Source organism: Schistocerca nitens, chromosome 2 (assembly GCF_023898315.1).
Source record: "Schistocerca nitens isolate TAMUIC-IGC-003100 chromosome 2, iqSchNite1.1, whole genome shotgun sequence".
Taxonomy (NCBI): Eukaryota; Metazoa; Arthropoda; class Insecta; order Orthoptera; family Acrididae; genus Schistocerca; species Schistocerca nitens.
Genome location: NC_064615.1, coordinates 317,590,561 through 317,614,299, shown reverse-complemented (window position 1 = coordinate 317,614,299; position 23,739 = coordinate 317,590,561). Strand labels below are relative to the sequence as shown.

The 23,739-nt window shown below is 40.4% G+C and overlaps 1 long non-coding RNA gene across 1 annotated transcript in view; it reads left to right on the top strand.

The window, feature by feature from the left end:
- Window positions 1-23,739, top strand: part of LOC126236093 (uncharacterized) — a 108,943-nt gene that overhangs the window by 53,565 nt on the left and 31,639 nt on the right. The window contains exon 3 of the long non-coding RNA XR_007544869.1: window positions 6,385-6,533. This is a non-coding gene — a long non-coding RNA (uncharacterized LOC126236093). The remainder of the gene's footprint in view (window positions 1-6,384; window positions 6,534-23,739) is intronic.

Below are 23,739 nucleotides of genomic sequence, written 5' to 3'. Positions count from 1 at the left end.
CCGCCTGGTCTGAATACCATCATTTCCGTCTTGTCGGTGTTGATTACGAACTTGTGTTTTGTGCACCATTTTTTCACATTTTCTATAGTCTCCCGTAGTTTCTTTAAGTATTTTGAGCCTGTCACAATGTCATCCGCGTAGACATATGATTCGACATCTTCATCTTGAGCGATTTCCATAATGTCCTTTGCTGCCAGAATGTACAGGAGTGGGCTTAGTGGGTCTCCTTGGAGTACTCCGTTTGTTTGCCTTATTGGTTCAGAGAGGTTGAGGTTGTCCAAGATCCTTATCTCATTCCATTCATTTATGGAGTTTATGATCCTCGTCCAGTCGCTGTCTCTTCCCAGGGTTTCGTCAAGCATCCTTTTTACTAATGATCAATCGAGGAGGTGGAAGGCCTTTGTGAAGTCTATAAATACAGCATAATATTTTTGCTTCTTATCAATGGTTTCCCATATGTTTTTTAAAAGCAGCTCCACTGCTGTGATAGTGGATCTTTTTTCCCTGAACCCAAATTGAGATTCTGGGAGGTGGTCTTACAAAGTTTGTCTTATTCTTCCTGTGATTAGTTTTGTGAATACCTTAAAAGGGTTGTTTTCCAAGGCTATTCCTCTGTATTTGTTTATGTCCTTTGGGTTGCCCTTCCCTTTGTACATTACCCTTACTATTGATTTTCTCCACTGGCCTGGGATTTTTGCTGTTTCAATGCATTTGTTATAAAGTTTTGTCCAGGTTGGTGCTAGTAGATGGGCTGTGTCTTCAAGGTATTCATTGTAAAGCATGTCCGGTGCCGCTGCTTTCGTCCTTTTTGTTGATTCAATGATGTTTCGGACCTCATTTGGAGTGAGTGGGGACCAGGCTGGCATCTCTTGCGGTGTGAGCTCTTGACTTGCTACCTGTGCTCCTTCTCTACCATCTTTGTTGAGAATGTCTTTGAAATGTCTCGTCCATTCTTCCATGCTTATATAGTGTGACTGTGCCTGCTTTCGGGGGCGGATTGCAATGAATGAGTCTCTCCTGGCTTCTTCAGCTAGTCTTCTTCCCTCTTCTTCCCTGTGTGCCATTCTTTCTCCCTAGTTAGTGTTTTGTAGGATCTTCTTTTCTCAGCATATGTTTGTAGTAGTGAGTGATTGATTACCTGTGTCCGTTTTTAGTTGGTGTAAAGCTTGGAGTACTTATTTTCTTTGCTGATAACACACTTGATCGAACTACGGTTTAGCTCTTCTCACTTTCCTGGGGGTAGTTGTTTGTTTTAAGAGTTTCTCCAGTTCAAGCGCTGCCTCTTCTTCATTTGAGTTGTCGATTAAGGACTCAATTTGTTCTATCTGGTCGTAGTATTCTTCCACTTTCCTTGGATCCAGTCTCCTCGAGAGCGGTCTCTTCTCTTGGTTCTCTCTTGCCTTCCAATCACTTTGTATGGCTATGTTCATCGGGATGTGTTTTCTTATAGGCGTGTGGTTTGCATTACAAAGAGGGCTTATGCCCCCTTTTATGTTTCCTCTTATGAGGGCGATATCAGTAGCACTTTTGCCATTATGGCAGAAGTACGTAGGGACGTTTGTGTCGTTTAGCAGGATGAGGCCTTCTTCTTGTAGTGATTCGATTACTAATTTTGTTTTGTGATTCTGTACATCCAACCGACAGTTTAGATCCCCTGCAATAAGTAAAGGGATGTCTTTCTTGCTCTGTCTTATTTGTTGGCCCAGTTCATCAATTATGTCTATGGCTGATTCGCTTGGCTGGAAGTAGGTTGCTAATATTGTGATGTGTTTTACTTCTATTAGAATGGAGTGATTTAGTTCTGTTGTCACTATAATTGGTGTTACCCATGGTTTCGGTAGGACTGTTATTTCCCCTTGGGGTCGCCCCCTTTCTTCTTGCTTTGCCAACATATTTATGCTATAGAATTTCGGGTGTTGCCAATGATCTGTGAGAAAAGTTTCTGTGAATATTGCTACGTCATAACCTTCGAGAAAGTGTGTTGGAGCTATGCATGCCGCGTTTTTCAATCCTTCTACATTCCATAACAATTTCTTCATGTTTTTCTCCCTTCGCTTTCTCCTAGTTTTGTCGTCTCCGGGTACATCTGGTTTTGGCACTCTAGTAGCGGTGTGCTTCTCAGATTGTCTGCTATGTTGTGGCATTGCTGGTCTTGGGCCAGTGAAAATCCTGAGTTTCCTTCAATGACAGCCTCTTGTAGGTTGGCCGGTTTCCGGCTTCATTATATAGGAAGTCCTGGTCCCTGATAGGTTTCTTTTTTCTTTCTCCCCTCCCATATCCTATTTGTTGGGTCTCTGATGACCTTACTTCTTTTGCTGTTGTTTGCGTTATCTGTTCCTCTTTTGGGGGTGGGGGTGGTGGGTCCTCTTCTGTTGGTGATGGTGTAGCTTCTTTTTTCTCTATTGGACATGGTGAGGTTTGTGGGTCTGCTTCTGTTGGTGATGAGGTTGTTTCTTTTTCTTTTATATGGCATAGTGAAGACTTTCCTGCCTCTTCCTTCATTGGTAGTATTATGGGTGTCTGTGTCTGCCCTTGTAGTTTGTCAAATTTTTCCAAAATTTCTTTGCACATAATAGTTTTTCTGCGGTTGTTACTGTGTAAACCATGCCTTGTGAAATGCTCTCTTTGTGAGCTTGTTGCATTTATGAAAGTCACATTTGGGAAGCTGCTACATATCTTCCTAAATATCCTATTTGTTTTGGTAATTTCTTTATTTACGCAGGACTCGACCATCAAGTCGTGTCTTTGAGGAATGCTTAGCACATATACTTCAGAATGAGTAGCTTTCCGTAGAGTTTCCCTCAGTACTCTTCTTGCATTGATACTTTCGTTTCTATAAATGTCGTTTCCTCCACCTATAATGACACATTTCGCACCTTTTGTTACGGATGTTTCCCAGGATTTCAACACTTCACTTCATGGTGCGCTTGGCTTGATGATTCCGCTTCCTTTTAGTTTGTTTTGCATATTGGCCATTTTTTCTGCTAAGCCTCTTCCGTGGCTGTCTGAGAAGATGTATACGTCACTATTTTTATTTCTCCCACTTGTCTTAGATGTATGTTCCTTTCTCTTGTTTCCCTGTTTGTTCGTATCTTCACTAGTGCCCGGCAGGTCATATTTATTTCTATTATTCTCACTTGTCTCATACATATCATCCTTACTTTTAGTTCCCTGTTTGTTCAAGTCTTCACTGGTGTTAGGAAACTCAACTTCATTCGTTGTTTTCAGATCGTGATGATTTTTGCACTGTTTCACACGCCAGGTCATTTTATGCCTAGTACTCTGCTCGATTTCCACTTTTTGTTTTTGTTTACGATCCCAATTTACCCCTTGTTTCACACGCCAGCTTATTATAGGACTAGCAAATGACTCATTTTCCACTTTTTGTTTTTTAGTTCCCTGATTGATTCTTCTAGGTTGCTTGTATACTCTTTAGCTTGCAGTAGGTCCTGATCTAGAGTTTGTGCGACGTTTTCTTCCTGCATATTTGCTTGTTTTAATAAACACATTGATCGTAAACAACAACTGATTACAAAGAGTTAATATAATGATGATTTTTATTTTTATTTTTCGTTTTGTGTATACAAGTGACAACATATTCATTGACCTGTTAGCTCTATGTACCAGTTGCATGCTGATTTATCCATGACTGTAGATCTATAAATATCCAGGTGGTTTCATAATATTGCTCATTCTCTGTTTGCACCTTGCAATATGGAAGTGCCAAACTACTATACCTGGTGGTGCTTAGTGCAACAAAGATTTTTAACAACCCATCTTTTAAAGAGTGCTTGTAATGCCTCAGATAAACTTTTAGGTCTGCATAAGAATAAAAGTTCAATACAGTTCAATTCAATTCAGTCGTATAACAGCTATCTGCTCTGTAGGAAAGATGTAATAATCCTGCAGCTGTGTTGAATGGTTTTGTGTGATTGATATGACATCAGATCTTGTATTGGGTGTCAGTGTGATAGATGAGCTCATCTACCAGTGTGTTTGATCACATACAGATCATGGATATCCAATATCTGGGACACTCCATTTTTGAGGTCATATGGGTACTGGCAATCTGTAAGCCACTGTGTACCACAAATACCTCAAGTCTATGAAAAATGATACCAATAGAGTCTGCTCGTGTGGGCAGCCACATGTAGATGAGAGTGGTCACCATTGGTCTTTACAGAACTGGTGAGTCCACAGTGCAGCCCATTACATGCTGTCTCAATGCTAGAAAAAATAACCAGTTCAGCCTCATTTTCTCTAAAGTCAACTTCAATAAACCCGAAGTTGTTTTATGCTCAGTGAACAGCATCACATAAATAAACGTATTGTGGTGTCATGAACTTACTGTGACACTGTTTTCACAGCAGGACGTGATTAACATCACATCACTCTTGCTATTATCAAGTGAATGCCATACCTGTTAGAACACAAACAAAAAGTTGTGCAAATTGACATATGCTGTGAGTTGCTTAATAGCTTTTGAGATGATGAGATCATTTTTGTGGAACTCTTATGATACCCTAAGGAAAAGAAAAGGGAGTGAAACAAGTAAAGTGCACAAATAGCTGGATTATCAAATATGTAAAAAAGATAAAAGTTGTTCCACCTGTAAACCGCTCTCATATATAAAAAGTATTAGATTGCTGGATAGCTCTTTTGACAGCAATGACAGTACATCTGTTTACATGTCAGTGTTTGAAGTTATGTGATGAAAGGAATACATTCAATTTAAGAATTTGAATTCTGGTACTTATCTGGTTGGTGTGCTGATCTGCTTCTGGTTTCTCCAGCTGTTTCCAAAAGTTGGGTAGTGGGTCATTTAATTATTAAACTGGACACAAGATGCTTTCCATTGGTTTATTTCCAAAAGTCATGTTATTGCATCACTACTTCTAATATCAATCACAATTTATAAAAACTACTAGCTTCCACCACTGATGTGTCTCTCTCTAATCAACTGACAAAGCGTTTTCCCTCTCATTGTACACAGAAATGGATACCTTCTGATATGTGAGTAACACCACATTTACTATTCAGTTCAACAGTTTTGTTTTAATAACTTTGATTCTTGAAATTACATGATTGTTTGGTTAGTTGTATTTTGTTTTATAGTAAAGCAGATAACTGAAAACATAAGAAGAATTGGCATTTTGATGTCTTTAATTAAGCAAGCCAAATTTGGTCTCTAATCAATATTTGAATTGATGGGTAGTAGATGTGATTTAGAAATATAAATGCAGTTATGCAAAATGTCTTTAGTTTTTGTGCACTAAGAAACATTTAAATAAAGTTATAACACATTCTACTTTTCCTTTGAACATAATTACTAAAACTGTAGAGAAATTATTTTACAGAGGTATGGCATTTTTCTATTATGTGATAAAATTGGTTTATTAATGGTGTGGATTATATCTCCTTCCACTGACAAAGATTTTTGTGTTTGTTTGTCTACCTGATTTGGTCTAAATTTGGAAATGTAGTCATAATGTGAAGAAAAATGGTGTGGTATCGATTGCTTCGTTAGTGGTAAAAGAAGGTAGCATAAAGGCTTGTTTCATAACAAAACACATGAGAGATGAAGATGATGATGATGATGATGATGATGATGATCATCATCATCATCATAATATTTCTCAGCTAGAAAGGAAATATTTATAAGAGTACTATTTATACTCTGGATTCCCATTACGGGAGCCTTATATAACACTGCAAGTCTGGTTCGATGCAACAACTACATTGCATAAAAAAGAAGGTACCATGACCTTATCAGCTGAATTATAGAAGAAAATCCATGTTGTTCTCTTGTCTAATTATTCATAACATACCATCAAGAACTCATAGTCCAGCCAGTTAAAAATTTATCAGGACAAGTGTTGCACACATTATGCCCTTAAGTCAAAAATTGAGTAAAAAATATTTTGCATCATTAAACATAATCTCAATCTTTTTGACTTTTGTCTACTTTAGTCCCTGAAGGAAAGACAGCAAGACCTTTTATTGAAGTGGTAGTCAACTATGAAATAGTTTTAAAGAACCAGATAAGGAGGTATCAACATTATGTGTTTCAGTATGGGCAAACAAGGTGTAGGAGGTACATTCATGCAGGAGGCTGTTGTCTGTGGGCTGCACTGAGAGACAGTGATCCATTTCCAGTCCAGAAAATAACTTAAAGCATGAGTAGACAATGAAATCAGTCTCTCTTACTTTTTTGTCACTTCTTATAGCATTTGCCATAAAAATTCTCTCATATAAGATTTGATTTTATTATTAAATTTAGTTCCTTGAACTTATAATTTTATTTGAAGGTTAGGACTTTTTCATGACTGATTGTTTCTCAAATGCTAGAATCCTAATGTTTTCTAAATACTTTTTGTTGCACAGGAACTTACGTTTGCTCAGAATGTGGATATGAACTTTTCACAAGTCTATCAAAGTATGAACATGAAACACCCTGGCCAGCATTTACCCAGCCTATTCATGAAAACTCTCTCTCAAAAACGCCAGAAATTGGACGTCCATTGGCCTTGAAGGTAAGGACACATTGATTACATGTTAGTTTCTTGCTTTCTATATTTTTAGGTGGGTTGCAGGGGTGGGGATCATGATGTTCATCTGTAAGTGTTTAAATCAGAATAGTATCATGCAGACTGTGGTGTTATGAACATGTAGGGGGAGGGAGGGTGGGGGGCAGAGAAATGAATAAGGGAAATGTTGGGTTCACAACTTGAGAATAATAGACCAAAATGGAGACAAAATCAAACAATGGAAAATCCAGGCTGGAATGTAACAGTATTATGAAAAGGGTAGTTGCTACTCATTATGTAGCAGAGATGCTGAGTCACAGGCTAAGCGCAACAAAAAGACTGTCACAAAATAGGAGACATGAAAGACATAGTGAAGTCCAACACTGAGTTTATAGGGGCAAAATGGATCAATTTAGAAACAGTGCAAAAATGTAATTATTGCATACAGTAGTGGGTTTTTTGTGTTTGTTCATCTTATAGATAAGACAAAGCTAAGAATACAAGGATAAATATGGACATTGTGACACACACAAGATGGATTTGGTAGTGACCTATATCAGGAAAATGATAAAGAGGCCACAGTTTGCTATATACAATGTGCGAAACACAAGTTCTGTGGGTAGTAGTATGGCGAGGCATTCCGTAATTCATGTAGAATGGTGTAGCCTTCTGTGAACATTACAACATATTGTCACGCAGCTTTATGTGTACACAGTTCATATTTGAGGACAGAGATGATTACTAAATGATTTATGGGATAAAAGTGCAAAACACAAGATCAGCAGGTGGGAGAAATGTGACACCATTTATCACAAATATCATGAATGATATTCCTACTGCAACTATGTGTGTAGATAATCCATTTTACAAAATGTGGCGTAAACAAATTTGATGAGAAAATTTCCTTATCTTTGGACAAGTCCCAAAAAGTCACAGGAATTTCGTGTAATGGTAGTAAACCACTCCTGATTGCTCCTTAAATGAGAAAGATATGGAATAAATGGCAGTGCTATGAAATGGTTAAAAGTGCATTTAAAAGAGATAAAGCAAAGGTTTGTTGTACCATTAGGTATGGCAAATTGTTTCTCTAACTGGAAAATTATTTAATAGGGATTCCCACAAGGTATCATTTTAAGACCAGTGGTGTTTTTTATTTTATATGAATGATTTTCTCGAAATATAACTTTTTTTGCTGATGACAATTCTGTATTCATGAAACTGAAATCACAAAACAACTTCCTTAAAGAGGCATTGGTAGCCTAGTAAGCATACAAAATTAGTTGCTTCTAAATGGATTAAAATTAAACATGACAAAGACCCAGTTAACACAGATTAAAACTAAACAATCACAATCAAATAACATCCATAAAAATCAGGAACTTACTGGAGCAGATACTGTCAAATTGCTAAGAATATTGGTGGAAAAAAAAACTGTCACAGGCTTCTCACATAAGCTAGTTGGCAAAGGTATTAAGCACTATTGTTTTTGTAGTGACAGTACTGTCATATGTAAGTGTCATATGCAACTGCTTTGAATTTGTTGTAAGATGTAGAATAATCTTTTGGGGGGATGCCATTAGAATAAATATGATATTATTAATACAAACATCATTATGAGAACTATGTTGTTAGAGTAGAGGTATTGATCCTGTACTTTAGAGATTGAAGCTACTCTTAAGCTTCTTTTGTACAGCACAGTGGCATCATTGATGGGGATGTCCAATAGTTCTAGAAGGGCAGGTTGGCACCTGGAAATAGTTTGGCACAAAGGAGTGAGGAAGCCATGCCAAACCCATTGTGCGAACAGGACACGTATGCATTTGAAAAAATTCCTCATGGTTAAAGTAATAATTGTGAAGCACAGGATTAATTTTGTACTGGGAGAGTTCTTATACACTACTGGCCATTAAAACTGCTACACCAAGAAGAAATGCAGATGATAAACGGGTATTCATTGGACAAATATACACTCCTGGAAATGGAAAAAAGAACACATTGACACCGGTGTGTCAGACCCACCATACTTGCTCCGGACACTGCGAGAGGGCTGTACAAGCAATGATCACACGCACGGCACAGCGGACACACCAGGAACCGCGGTGTTGGCCGTCGAATGGCGCTAGCTGCGCAGCATTTGTGCACCGCCGCCGTCAGTGTCAGCCAGTTCGCCGTGGCATACGGAGCTCCATCGCAGTCTTTAACACTGGTAGCATGCCGCGACAGCGTGGACGTGAACCGTATGTGCAGTTGACGGACTTTGAGCGAGGGCGTATAGTGGGCATGCGGGAGGCCGGGTGGACATACCGCCGAATTGCTCAACACGTGGGGCGTGAGGTCTCCACAGTACATCGATGTTGTCGCCAGTGGTCGGCGGAAGGTGCACGTGCCCGTCGACCTGGGACCGGACCGCAGCGACGCACGGATGCACGCCAAGACCGTAGGATCCTACGCAGTGCCGTAGGGGACCGCACCGCCACTTCCCAGCAAATTAGGGACACTGTTGCTCCTGGGGTATCGGCGAGGACCATTCGCAACCGTCTGCATGAAGCTGGGCTACGGTCCCGCACACCGTTAGGCCGTCTTCCGCTCACGCCCCAACATCGTGCAGCCCGCCTCCAGTGGTGTCGCGACAGGCGTGAATGGAGGGACGAATGGAGATGTGTCGTCTTCAGCGATGAGAGTCGCTTCTGCCTTGGTGCCAATGATGGTCGTATGCGTGTTTGGCGCCGTGCAGGTGAGCGCCACAATCAGGACTGCATACGACCGAGGCACACAGGGCCAACACCCGGCATCATGGTGTGGGGAGCGATCTCCTACACTGGCCGTACACCACTGGTGATCGTCGAGGGGACACTGAATAGTGCACGGTACATCCAAACCGTCATCGAACCCATCGTTCTACCATTCCTAGACCGGCAAGGGAACTTGCTGTTCCAACAGGACAATGCACGTCCGCATGTATCCCGTGCCACCCAACGTGCTCTAGAAGGTGTAAGTCAACTACCATGGCCAGCAAGATCTCCGGATCTGTCCCCCATTGAGCATGTTTGGGACTGGATGAAGCGTCGTCTCACGCGGTCTGTACGTCCAGCACGAACGCTGGTCCAACTGAGGCGCCAGGTGGAAATGGCATGGCAAGCCGTTCCACAGGACTACATCCAGCATCTCTACGATCGTCTCCATGGGAGAATAGCAGCGTGCATTGCTGCGAAAGGTGGATATACACTGTACTAGTGCCGACATTGTGCATGCTCTGTTGCCTGTGTCTATGTGCCTGTGGTTCTGTCAGTGTGATCATGTGATGTATCTGACCCCAGGAATGTGTCAATAAAGTTTCCCCTTCCTGGGACAATGAATTCACGGTGTTCTTATTTCAATTTCCAGGAGTGTATTATACTAGAACTGACATGTGAATACATTTTCATGCAATTTGGGTGCATAGATCTTGAGAAATCAGAACCCAGAACAACCACCTCTGGCCGTAATAATGGCCTTGATATGCCTGGGCATTGAGTTAAACAGAGCTTGGATGGCGTGTACATGTACAGCTGCCCATGCAGCTTCAACATGATACCACATTTCATCAAGAGTAGTGACTGGTGTATTGTGATGAGCCAGTTGCTCGGCCACCGTTGACCAGACGTTTTCAATTGGTGAGAGATCTGGAGAATGTTCTGGCCAGGGCAGCAGTCGAACATTTTCTGTATCTAGAAAGACCCGTACAGGACCTGCAACATGCAGTTGTGCATTATCCTGCTGAAATGTAGGGTTTCGCAAAGATCGAATGAAGGGTAGAACCAAGGGTCGTAACACATCTGAAATGTAACGTCCACTGTTCAAAGTGCCGTCAATGCGAACAAGAGGTGACCGAGACGTGTTACCAATGGCACCCCATACCATCACGCCAGGTGATACGCCAGTATGGCGATGATGAATACACGCTTCCAATGTGCATTCACCTTGATGTCGCCGAACATAGATGTGACCATCATGATGCTGTAAACAGAACCTGGATTCATCTGAAAAAGTGATGTTTTGCCATTCGTGCACCCACGTTCATCGTTGAGTACACCATCGCAGGCGCCCCTGTCTGTGATGCAGCGTCAAGGGTAACCGCAGCCATGGTCTCCGAGCTGATAGTCCATGCTGCTGGAAAGGTCGTCGAAGTGTTCGTGCATATGGTTGTTGTCTTGCAAACGTCCCCATCTGTTGACTCAGGGATCGAGACGTGGCTGCATGATCCGTTACAGCCATGCAGATAAGATGCCTGTCATCTCGTCTGCTAGTGATATGAGGCCGTTGGGATCCACCATGGCGTTCCGTATTACCCTCCTGAACCCACTGATTCCATATTCTGCTAACAGTCATTGGATCTCAACCAATGTGTGCAGCAATGTCGCGATACGATAAACCGCAATCACGATAGGCTACAATCCGACCTTTATCAAAGTCGGAAATGTGATGGTACGCATTTCTCCTCCTTACACGAGGCATCACAGCAATGTTTCACCAGGCAATGCCGGTCAACTGCTGTTTGTGTATGAGAAATCGGTTGGAAACTTTCCTCATGTCAGCACGTTGTAGGTGTCGCCACCGGTGCCAACTTTGTGTGAATGCTCTGAAAAGCTAATCATTTGCATATCACAGCATCTTCTTCCTGTCGCTTAAATTTCACTTCTGTAGCTCGTCATCTTCGTGGTGTAGCAATTTGAATGGCCAGTAGTGTATAATTAAAAGACACCATACTGTCAGAAATCAGCAATGGTAAACTCATATACACTCATGGTAAATGAGTGACTAATTGTAGTGTGAATGCAATCAGTATTAGTAGGTATGTGATACTTGAAATTAAACTGAAATCAGCTAAGTCATACAAAAGTGTTCTTATATTGTTTTGGAAGGCACTGAATTGTAGAACAGTGTGGGAAAATAAATAGGGCATGCATTGTAGGCAGTGGCCAGAACTTTAGTTATCACCACATATACCTGTAGAGTGAGTTCACACTTCAGAACTTGCTACTTATTTTCCAACTAGCCAGACCATAGCAAGTAACAATCAAATATAAATTAACAAATAGTATAGAGTGGCACCTTATAATGTGTAATATTACACCTATGGTTTCACTTGTGACTACCTAACAGTGATTATATTGGCTGATGTAGAAAACACTCTGCATCAGGAGCGCAGATCTGTTGCAGAATAATCTTTGGAGTGAATGAGCTATTGTAGTATGTGCATGAGATATGAGATATTGTTTCCAGTATTCTACACTTGTGGTTTCAATCATTTTACCTGGAGCATCCTCACCTGAGCCTTTGCTACATGCTATTTAAGAATTTAAATATTTTAACTATTTCAATAGCGTAAGGGTAAGATAGATTGCTGCTCACCATAAAGATGATGTGTTGAGTTGCAGACAGACACAAGGAAAAGACACACAGACACTTTCAGCCAAAGCCTTCTTTTCATGTGTTATCTTTGTACATAAAAATTCAGAATTATTTAGAAGGAATGATTTTCAAAAAAGGTAGGATACTATAAAAAAAGAAAATTTCGTGTTAACATATTGTAGGTTAAAACTCTGTTTCTAGACTCTTTTGTAAATGGTTATGAAAATTTGCTGAAGACAAAATTACATGCCATTCTTGTTCAGAAATGTTATTAACTCATAGAATTTTTAAATTGTATTAGAGCTATCTTTGTGAAGTAATGTCATAAACTTTTACTGATGACTGTAAATTTATTTATTTATTTATCTGTGTCCAAAGGACACTAAAATGCAATATAATAAACAATACAACCTAATGTTAATCACAGAGAATTTCACACTTTATGAGTCCAATGTTAAGCAACCAGAATTGCATTTTATTCACTACAAACAAATCTTTCAAGTCACAGGATTGACTCAGGTTACTGCAGACCAACAAGTGTTCAAGAGTCCTTCCTTGCCCAATTTATACAACACTCATCGTAACGATATTCCTCTTCTTCAAATTAGTGTTGCACTTAGTCACCTCTGTTCTCAACCTGTTGAGGGTTTAGCAGGTCCCATATTGGAGATGGCTGCCTGATAGTAGCTTCTCTTTTGCTGTCCAGAATCCTCCAGGAGACTTTGTTCTCCACAGCTCAGCTCAGTGGTCTTGTGCTGAACTCAGAACTGGTGTAGTTGTAAGTAGAAAGCTTCTTCTGGATTTCAGTCATGATGGATAGACGTGAATTATGAACAATGGATGCCTTGGATCTGCTTCTTGATTTTTCTCTTCATTTCTGCTACTACCTGTCTTCTTACATCTGCAGTTCCTACTACCATAAATGGAAATATTTTGTTGACAGGTTTTGGTCTTAGGTATGCTGTGACTATGTGGCCTGTCTCATGAAGAGCTACATCAACTTGGTTAACATGTGCAGAGTTTCTCCTGACTGATGTGGTGCAATCCACAGCACAGAAACACAGAGTAAGTGTGGATGTGTGGTGGACACTGGGCTGCGCTCTCCTTGTGGTGTTTGGCACCATGCGGATAAGGTTGTTTATGGTGCATACCTTCTGTCTGGTGTCTATAGATTGTTGTTTGTAGGTTAAGGCATGATCCAACTTTAATACTAGTATTGGGGCTTGGCACAGTGATTTAGATTGTGTCCTTTCTAGGTGATGTTCAATTTCCTCTTGCTTTCTTTTAGGTGAAACACACACACTTGAATTTTATCTGGGTTGGATTTCAGTTGGTTATCATAGAGATGCCAATCCTTCAAGAGTAGATGTTAGATTGGCTTCTGCTTCTTCACATGTCATTCCCTGAGAAGCAACAGCAGTGTCATCTGCGTAGACAAAGGGCTGGGTTCTAGTGTTGAGTGGCCGATCATTGTTACATATGTTATATGATATTGGAACCAGCAAACTTCCCTGGGAAAGACCATTTTTCTGCATTATCCATTGACTCTTTTTGTTAATTAGAGTGTCAAAAAACCATCTGTTCTGCATCAGACAATGAATAAACTATGTCAGAATGCAGTCCTTAGTTGTTTTGTGCAGTTTCTTTGTTAGTTTCTTATGATTCATGGGCGAGGAGATTAAATTTTTTTCTGTTCGTGGTGTTGGTATGGCTTGGATAAGTTGTTTTTCCTGTTTGTATTGTCTCTTCTGAGAATGGACCATTTTTGAAAAGCTGTTCATACCTCCTAAGAAGCACTTTTAAGTCTTTATCAAGTCCAGGTAACTAAACAGTTCTACATCATCTTATAATGTTTTTATGAGAAATGGTCTTCACTAGCTGCAAAAAGTCTCCATAATTTTCTGGATAAGGCCTGGATTCTTCATCCACTTTTGAGAAAATTGATCCCACTGAGCTTTTCTGAAGTTGAACTGTCTTCTGAATACAACTTCTTCTCATGTAACAACTACTTCCACAGTACATGTAAGAGCTCTGTGTTGTGTTCTTGGAAATGGTTCTGCAATGTGCTTCTTGATTTGGTGAGCAACATATTCAGAGGCAAAAATATTATCTGGGTTGTAGCCCCTCCACTAGTAAAGAAATAGGGCAGATTTGATTCAAAATCAAACAATGGAAACTCCAGGTTGGAATATCAACACTACTAGTCACATTTGCCATCCCCCTTTTCACACTTATCCATCCACAGACCTGCAACCCACATTACAATCTTTTTTCTTTTCTTTTCTTTGATCTCATTGTGTCTTCACACCAATTTCAGTTGGTTTTTGCCTTTCACTATCAGCCTCCTCCCCCAGATCTTATCTTGTTTCCTCTTACTTCATTCATTTCATCCTTTTCTTGGGTTTCCCCATGTGTATGGATGTATTTTTGCGATATTTTCAGACATAATTCTATGTTATTTACATATTTTTATGTGTTTTGTCCATCACCATGGACCCTTGCTCCTTACATCTGTGTCAGTATAGAAAAGTTTCCTTATCCCTGGCCATAATCCAGTTCCACGTATTGTTCCTGCATTGTTGCTTTGCTCATAGAATCCTCCCAAATGGCCTTGCCATCAAATTACCCATCTCTGGCTGCCATCCTTCTTTCCACAGGGACTTCCATCTGTTCAGATTGTGCCAATCCTTAACCCTCACCAACATAGTCCTTCAAATCCGAATCAGTCGGGCTCAGACCTCCTTGCAATACCTTCTCTCCATCCATAAAATTTTCCTGCTATGCAATCCCAAATTCCTGGATTCCATATCACACATTGAAATTCTTGACCTTCAGGAACTAGAGCAATATGCGCAGTGCCACCTCAAAAAACTCTCTCCTGTGTTCACTTCCTACTCTAACCTTGGACTGCCACTATCCACCTCTTCTACAACTTCAAAATCTCCCCTTTGTCCCCTCATAGCTGATAAACCCTGTCTCGCAGACCTACAACATTTCCCCACCCTCAAAAACTCTCTTTCCCTGCATTACAGAATCCATAACCTAAACAGACCCAAAACACAGTCACGAACCTTTCCTCTGAAAGACTTGACCCCACAGAAGTTTCAGTCTTTTCCAAAGGCCTCACCTTTCTTCAGTCCCAGATTCAATCATGCCGGACTGTTAAAGACTTCCTCTCCTTCTCCCAGTGGAAACACTTTTTCACCACCAATGCTACCAACAGACTCAACCAAAGACCAATGTTGAACCCTGCCTGACTCAGTTCACTCCTCAATCCAACTGTAATCTACCACCACTGCCCCCAAATCACTCCCTGTTAATTTTCCAGAATTTCTTAGCAACAAACTTCACCTCACCATCATTCCCAAATTCCCTCAACATGCAAACCAACCTTACAGCCACAGAAAGAACTGCAATCCACCACCTAAAAATGTATCCTGACCTTATAATCCTATCTGCTGACAAAGGTTCCTCTATTGTTGGTTCCTCTGTTGTTGTTTTGAACCCACTGCTTGAATACTGCCCACCGGTGTGGGATCTGTACCAGATAGGGTTGATAGAAGAGATAGAGAAGATCCAATGGAGAGCAGTGCACTTCATTACAGGATCATTTAGTAATTGTGAAAGCATTACGGAGATGATAGATAAACTCCAGTGGAAGTCTCTGCAAGAGAGACGCTCAGTAGCTCGGTACGGGCTTTTGTTGAAGTTTCGAGAACATACCTTCACCGAGCAGTCAAGCAGTATATTGCTCCCTCCTACATATATCTTGCAAAGAGACCATGAAGATAAAATCAGAGAAATTAGAGCCCACACACAGGCATACCAACAATCTTTCTTTCCATGAGCAATACGAGACTAGAATAAAAGAGAGAATCAATAGAGGTACTCAAAGTACCCTCCACCACACACCATCAGGTGGCTTGTTGAGTATGGCTGTAGATGTTGAACCCCAAGGATTACATGGCAGAAGGACTCAGCCAGCTGTCAGATTCATCCACCTAAAAACCCTTCCACAGTAACCCCATTGCAGAAATCCAGCATGATCTCCAGTCTCTCCTCAGATCCTTAGGCCCATCCCAGAATCTCTCCATGGAATCCATCTCTCTCCTCACCTCTACCACTCCCTGCAAGCATTCCTTCTACATCCTCCCTAAAGTCCATAAACGAAACCACCCAGGACAGCCCATTGTGGCCAATTACTGTGCATCCACTGAGAGGGCCTCTGCTCTTGTAGACCAACATCTTCAGTCTGTTACCCGCAACCTACCCTCCTTTACAAAAGATACCAAACAGTTTCTCCACTGACTCTCCACAGTTCCTGTTTCTTTAGCACGTGGTACTCTGATTGTCCCTATTGATGCCACCTCCCTTTACACTAACATCCCTAATGCCCATGGCCTTGCCACTATTGAACACTACTTTGCTCAACACCTGATGGATTCAAAACCAACAACCTCCTTCCTACCTAATTACTATGACCAAATACATCCTCACCCTCAATTAATTCTCTTTTGAGGGCATTACCTCCAAACAAGTCCTGTATACAGCTATGGGCATCCACATGGCACCATCCTATGTCAACCTCTTCATGGCCATCTAGAGAAATTCTTCCTAAACACCCACAATCCCAAACCCCTCACCTGGTTCAGATTCATTAATGTTATCTTCGTGATATGGATTGAGGGTGAGGACACCTTATCCACATTCCTGCAGAACCTCAACACCTTCTCCCTCATTTGCTTCACCTGGTCTTGCTAAACCCAACAAGCCACCTTTCTTGATGTTGATATTCTCCTCAAAGATGGCTACAACAGTATCTCTGTTCATATCAAACCTACCAACCACTAGTAATACCTCCACTTTGACAGCAGCCACCCATTCCACACCAAGAAGTCCTTACCATAGAGCCTAGCCACCCATGGCTGTTGCATCTGTACTGATGAGCACCCTCTCAAAATATACTGAATGTCTTATTGAGGCCTTCGTGGGCCATAGGTGTATCATGACACTGCACTGAACAGATGTTTGAATGTTGTGCAGGGGCAGTTGAATTTAGTGAAACTAAACTTCTAATTGTTGTTGTTTATAGGTCCCCTAACTCTGACTTCAGAGCATTTCTGCTCAAGCTAGAGAGGGTTCTTGATTCACTTTGTAGGAAGTACCAGAAATTAGTTATATGTGGTGACTTCAATATTAATTTTGTATATGATGGTGCAAGAAAGAGGATGTTGGTAGATTTCCTAAATTCCTATGATCTGATGCAGACTGTGTTGTTTTCCAACTAGGGTGCAGGGGAACAGTAGCACAGCCATAAACAATATTTTTATTCATTCTTCATTACTAGATGGGCACTCTGTTAGTAAAAGAGTGAATGGCCTTTCAGACCATGATGCACAAATTTTAACACTAAAAGGCTTTTGTACTCAAACCAATGTAATATTTAATTACAAACTATGTGGAAAAGTTAATCCAACAGCAATAGAGAGTTTTTTAAACCTTGTCAAGGAACAACAGTGGCAGGATGTTTATAGTGCCGATAACATAGATGATAAATTTAATGCTTTCCTTAACACATTTCTCATGTGCTCTTTGAGAGTTGCTTTCCATTAGGATGTTCTAAATGGGGTACTAGCAGTAATAGGCAGACTGGGTGGCTGACTAGTGGGATAAGGACATATTGTAGAACAGAGTGGGAATTACATCAAAATGTTAGATGTAGTCAGAATCGAGATACAGTAGCCCATTACAAAGAGTATTCTAAGGTGCTTAAAAATGTTATTAGGAAGGCAAAGAATATGTGGCATGCAAATAGAATAGCTAATTCAGAGGATAAAATTAAAATCATATGGTCAGTTGTGAAGGAAGTGTCTGGTCAGCAGCACAAGGTCGACAATATAAAGTCAGTTCACAGTAAAAATATTTCTGTTACTAATAAATCAGATATATGTACAGTATTTAACAATCATTTTCTGAGCATTGCTGGTGAATTAAAAACAAATTTAGTTTCTACAGGAAATCATTTAACTTCCTTGGCAAATGCCTTTCCAAGATTGATGTCTGAAATATTGAGTCAATAATTAAATCACTGAAGACTAAGGACTCTCATGATTATGATGGAATGTCTAGCAGAATATCAAAGTACTGTGCTGCACATGTTAGCCCTGTATTTAGCCATATTTGTAATTTTTCCTTTAGGAATGGTCAGTTTCCTGAGCGATTTAAAGTACTGAGTAGTAAAGCCGCTTTAAAAAAAGGGAGAAAGGGATAATGTAGATAATTCAGACCTATTTCTATGCCATCAGTGTTTGCAAAAGTTATCGAAAAGGCTGTGTATGTAAGGTTAATTGATCATTTTATATCACACGATTTGCTATCAAATGTACAGTTCAGCTTTAGAAGTCGTTTGACAACTGAAAATGCTATATGCTATTTTCTCTGTGAGGTAATTGACGGGCTAAACAAAAAGTTTCGAACGCTTGGGGTATTTTTTGATTTAACAAAGGCATTTGACTGTGTTGATCTCACAATAGTGGTCCAGAAATTGGACCATTACGGAATAAGGGGAGTACCTCACAATTGGTTCACCTCTTACTTTAACAACAGGCAGCAAAAGGTCATTATTCACAGTGTTGATAATGACTGTGATGTGGGGTCTGAGTGGGGTACTGCCAAGTGGGGGGTGCCCCAGGGATCAGTGTTGCGGCCACTCCTGTTTCTTATTTATATAAAGGATATGCCCTCTAGTATTATGGGTAACTCTAAAATATTTCTGTTTGGTGATGACACTAGCTTGGTAGTAAAGGATGTTGTGTGCAACATTGGCTTGGTTTCAAATAGTACAATACATGACTTAAGTTCATGGCTTGTAGAAAATAAACTAACGCTAAATCACAGTAAGACTCAGTTTTTACAGTTTCTAACACACAATTCAACATAACCTGACATTTTAATTTCACAGAACGGGCATATGATTAGTGAAACTGAACAATTCAAATTTATAGGTGTTCAGGTGGATAGTAAGCTGTTGTGGAAAGCCCACGTTCAGGATCTTGTTCAGAGACTTAATACTGCCATTTTTACTATTCAAATGGTACCAGAAGTAATTGATCGTTTGATATGAAAATTAGTCTACTTTGCTTGTTATCATTCGCTTATGTCTTATGGCATTATATTTTGGGGTAACTCTTCCCATTCTAAAAGGATATTTGTGGTTCAGGAATGGGCCGTTCGGGCAGTAAGTGGTATAAGTTCATGAACGTCTTGTTGATCCCTGTTCACGAGTTGGGTATTTTGACATTGGTCTCTCTCTCTCTCTCTCTCTCTCTCTCTCTCTCTATATATATATATATATATATATATATATATATATATATATATATATATATATATATATATATATAACAGAGGGAAACATTCCACGTGGAAAAAATATATCTAAAAAGAAAGATGATGAGACTTACCAAACAAAAGCGCTGGCAGGTCGATAGACACACAAACAAACACAAATATACACACAAAATTCAAGCTTTCGCAACAAACTGTTGCCTCATCAGGAAAGAGGGAAGGAGAGGGAAAGACGAAAGGATGTGGGTTTTAAGGGAGAGGGTAAGGAGTCATTCCAATCCCGGGAGCGGAAAGACTTACCTTAGGGGGAAAAAAGGACAGGTATACACTCGCACACACACACATATCCATCCACACATACAGACACAAGCAGACATATTTAAATATGTCTGCTTGTGTCTGTATGTGTGGATGGATATGTGTGTGTGTGCGAGTGTATACCTGTCCTTTTTTCCCCCTAAGGTAAGTCTTTCCGCTCCCGGGATTGGAATGACTCCTTACCCTCTCCCTTAAAACCCACATCCTTTCGTCTTTCCCTCTCCTTCCCTCTTTCCTGATGAGGCAACAGTTTGTTGCGAAAGCTTGAATTTTGTGTGTATATTTGTGTTTGTTTGTGTGTCTATCGACCTGCCAGCGCTTTTGTTTGGTAAGTCTCATCATCTTTCTTTTTAGATTATATATATATATATATATATATATATATATATATATATATATATATATATATATATCCCTTACTGTCATTTCTTGTTAACAATATTAGCTTATTCCCAACAATAAGCAGCTTTTACTCATTTAATACTCAGCGGAAATCAAACCTGCATTTGGATCGGACTTCCTTAACTCTTGTGCAAAAAGGTGTGCAGTATACTGCTGCATCCATTTTCAATAAGCTACCACTCAAATTCAAAAATCTTAGCAGTAACCCGCATGCTTTCAAATCAAACCTGAAGAGTTTCCGCATGGGTCACTCCTTCTATTCTGTCAAGGAGTTGCTTGAAAAATTAAGCTGATTCTTATTGTATTTTTAATTGCATTTACTTAAACTTATGGACTGACTTTTTTCAGGTTCATAAACATATATTTTTATCTGTTATTACTTTTGTGTTGTAATTTCATGTACTGACACATCCATGACCTTGGAGATTTGCTCCTCAATTTGGTCCTACAGAACTTGACATGTAATTAAAAATAAAATAAATAATTACCTTCCGAACCTTGTACAAAGACAGATCTCCCATGCCCTATTTTTCCAGTCACCCACCATCTCCCAAAGTCTCACCATCTGGCCACAGAAGAGCATTCTCTTCATGACTCACTACCACCCAGGACTGGAGCAGCTGAATCACATTCTCCATCAAGGTTTTGACTACCTCTCCTCATGCCCTGAAATGAGAAATGTCCTACCCAAGATACTTCACATCCCTCCCACAGCAGTATTCTGCCGCTCACCAAACCTACACAGTATCCTTGTCCATCACTACACAACCCCTGCTCCCCAAACCCTTGCCTCGTGGCTCATATCCTTGTAATAGACGTAGATGCAAGACCTGTCCCATACATCCTCCCACCACCATGTACTCCAGTCCAGTCACAAACAACACCTGTCCCATCAAAGGCAGGGCATATGTGAAACCAGTCATGAGATCTACAAACTAAGCTGCAACCACTGTGGTGCATTCTATGTGGGCATGATGACCAACAAGCTGTCTGTCCTCATGAAAGGCCACTGATAAACTGTGGCCAAGAAACAGCTGGACCTACCGATTGCTGAGCACTTCACCCAACACAACATTCTTCATTTCAATGATTGCTTCTCAGCCTGTGTCATCTGGATCCTTCCCAACAATGCCAGTGTTTCTGGATTGTGCAGGTGCAAACTCTCCCTGCAATATATACTATGTTCCTATAAACCACCTACCCTCATCCTTCATTAGTCATTGTCCTGACCCACCTAACCCCTTCCCTGTTCCCATTCCAGCTCTACACAGCCCTCTGTTCTGTTCTACCTATGCACCCTCAGTCTTTTTACTTCTCACCTCTCTCCTTTTCCACTACCTCTCCCCCCCTCACACCCCCCCCCCCCCCTTGCCCTCTGCCTAACCTTCCGACTGCACCTAGCTGCCCTACCCTTTCTCCACCATGTCCCTGTACACTCCCTCAAGCAGCACTTTACCAACCACCAACCCATACTCTGCTATCCCTTCCCATCCCTGACTCAGCCTCCTCCTTACCCCCACCACATGGTTTCCTCTCCCATCTTCTGCTTGCAGTCTGGCTTCAGCAGCCAGAGACTGTGATTTTGTGTGTGTGTGTGTGTGTGTGTAAGCAAGCTCACTTTTTGACAGTCTTTCTGCTGTGCCTATCTGCGACTCAACAACTCTGCTATGTGGTGCGTAGCATAATATTGTTACATTCTATCCCGGATTTTCCACTGTTCAGTATAAGGAAAAGAGAGGTTGCTAGTTATTGTAAAGATGACATGTTAAGTTGCAGACAGGCACAACAAAAAGACACTTATCACATTAGCTTTCAGCCAAAGGCTTGGTCAGAAAAGGAAACTTACACACATTCACTCAAACACTCAAGCACACCTTGCAGACACACACGATCATCATCTCCAACAGCTTGGACCGGAAACATAGATCATGTATTAGTTTTAAAACAATGCATCTGGCCCAGTCTTCTAGGTTTAAGTCATTTGCATTTGTCGCTTATATCTCCAAGAAGTACTATTAAAATAAAAGAAAACAACAGCCAGATTTGTTGGCTGAGAGTTAAAATTGCAAGCTTTTGTAAATTTGTATTGCTGATGTATGATGAGACAGATGTAATAGTGCAAGAACAAGTTTCTACTGTTAGTATCTCAATATGGTCTACACAATTCATGTATGCAGACAGAACATCAGTATCCAGTTTTGTAAAAATTGCACTTCCATATTGCTCATTAAGCCTCTCTGTGGCAAATACATTCCATTCACCCTTGGTCAATGGTTGTTTGGCCCTCTGTGTCTTTCTTGGACCACTAACACATCACAGTTATGTTTCATGCAAATGTCAGACAGTGGTGCCTCCTTCTTTGTTGAAATCCCTCCAGTATTAATGGAGACCGTTACTAGTGCTGACACTGACAAATGCCATTTTAAGTGCACCATTGTAGTGTCTTTAGTGGTAGAAGATTCAGCCATTGCCCAGGGTATATCCAAGTGTTTCACCATCTTTGAGGAGGCATCTTCCTCATACCTCCAAGGTTGTGAATCGAGACTAACTACTCTTTGTATAAGTCTCAATTATATTACATAGATGAGTCTCCTGTACATTCAACTAATGATTTATATACAGGATGCAGCACTTAAATCTGGACAAAGGAAACTTCTTTTCAAAGTAAATTTATTAAAACAAAATACAAATGAAAATGAAAATCCTTTTACATATAAGTAGAGGTATTTTTTAAGAGTAACATTACTCTAAACCCCCTTCAGCCACAATGACCACCTCCAATCTTCTCCTGAAGTGATCACACACCCTCTTTAAAACAGAGCTGTCCATATTCGTGAATGCTGATTTGGTAGCAGTGCATAGAGATGTGACATTAGGGTGCCTCGTCGTACTGGTAGCACTTTTGACTACACTCCAAACATACTAGTCGAGGGGGTTCAAATCCAGGCTATTCGGGGGCCAGAATTCCTTTGAATAGAACATTTCAATGTTATCAAAGAGCCAGTTTTGGACTAAATGGCTTGTATGAATCAGTGCACCATCCTGTTGAAAGACATATTGTCTCCCTGAGGTCACAGTTACCATTCACAGTTTCACGAAATTTGTCAAAATTTGCAGATAAACTTCTTTTATGACAGTTTGACCCTTTTCAAAGAAATTTGGCAGCATGATGTCATGCTCACTGGACACAACACCTAGGACATGGACCCCAGACAGTCAACAAATGAACTGACAGAACTATGTTACAATATAACTAAATTTATGTAAGGTATAGTCTGACTTTTCGCACTGGGATGGAGAAGTAAAGGAAAAACATACTTATTTTCAAGAGTAAATCTGGTAATTCAGAGAGTGTTGCTTATACATACTTTGCAATTTGCTGAAGATAAGGTACTGGACCACTAGATAATCACTGATTATACTGTCGGGTCAATTGTAAATTTTTTGATGATAGTTTCTCACAATCACTCTAAATATTTTTGGCTGATAGTTTCTCAGTTTTATTGGAAAAGAACTCTTACTTCCCCTGCTTAAGTGCTCTGTGAACCATCTCCTGTGTAATAGTCTATATCACCAAAGAGAATGTAGACAGGCAAGTGTGGCTTTTCTGTAGAGTGTTATAGTAAACCATTGGTTGAACATGACATGTGGCACAGTATCAAAACAGTAGATACTTTGTTTGTGAAAATCGCTTAAGACGTTGTCTAGATATCAATTTTCAAGTTAATTTTTTACATAAAACATTTTTACATGA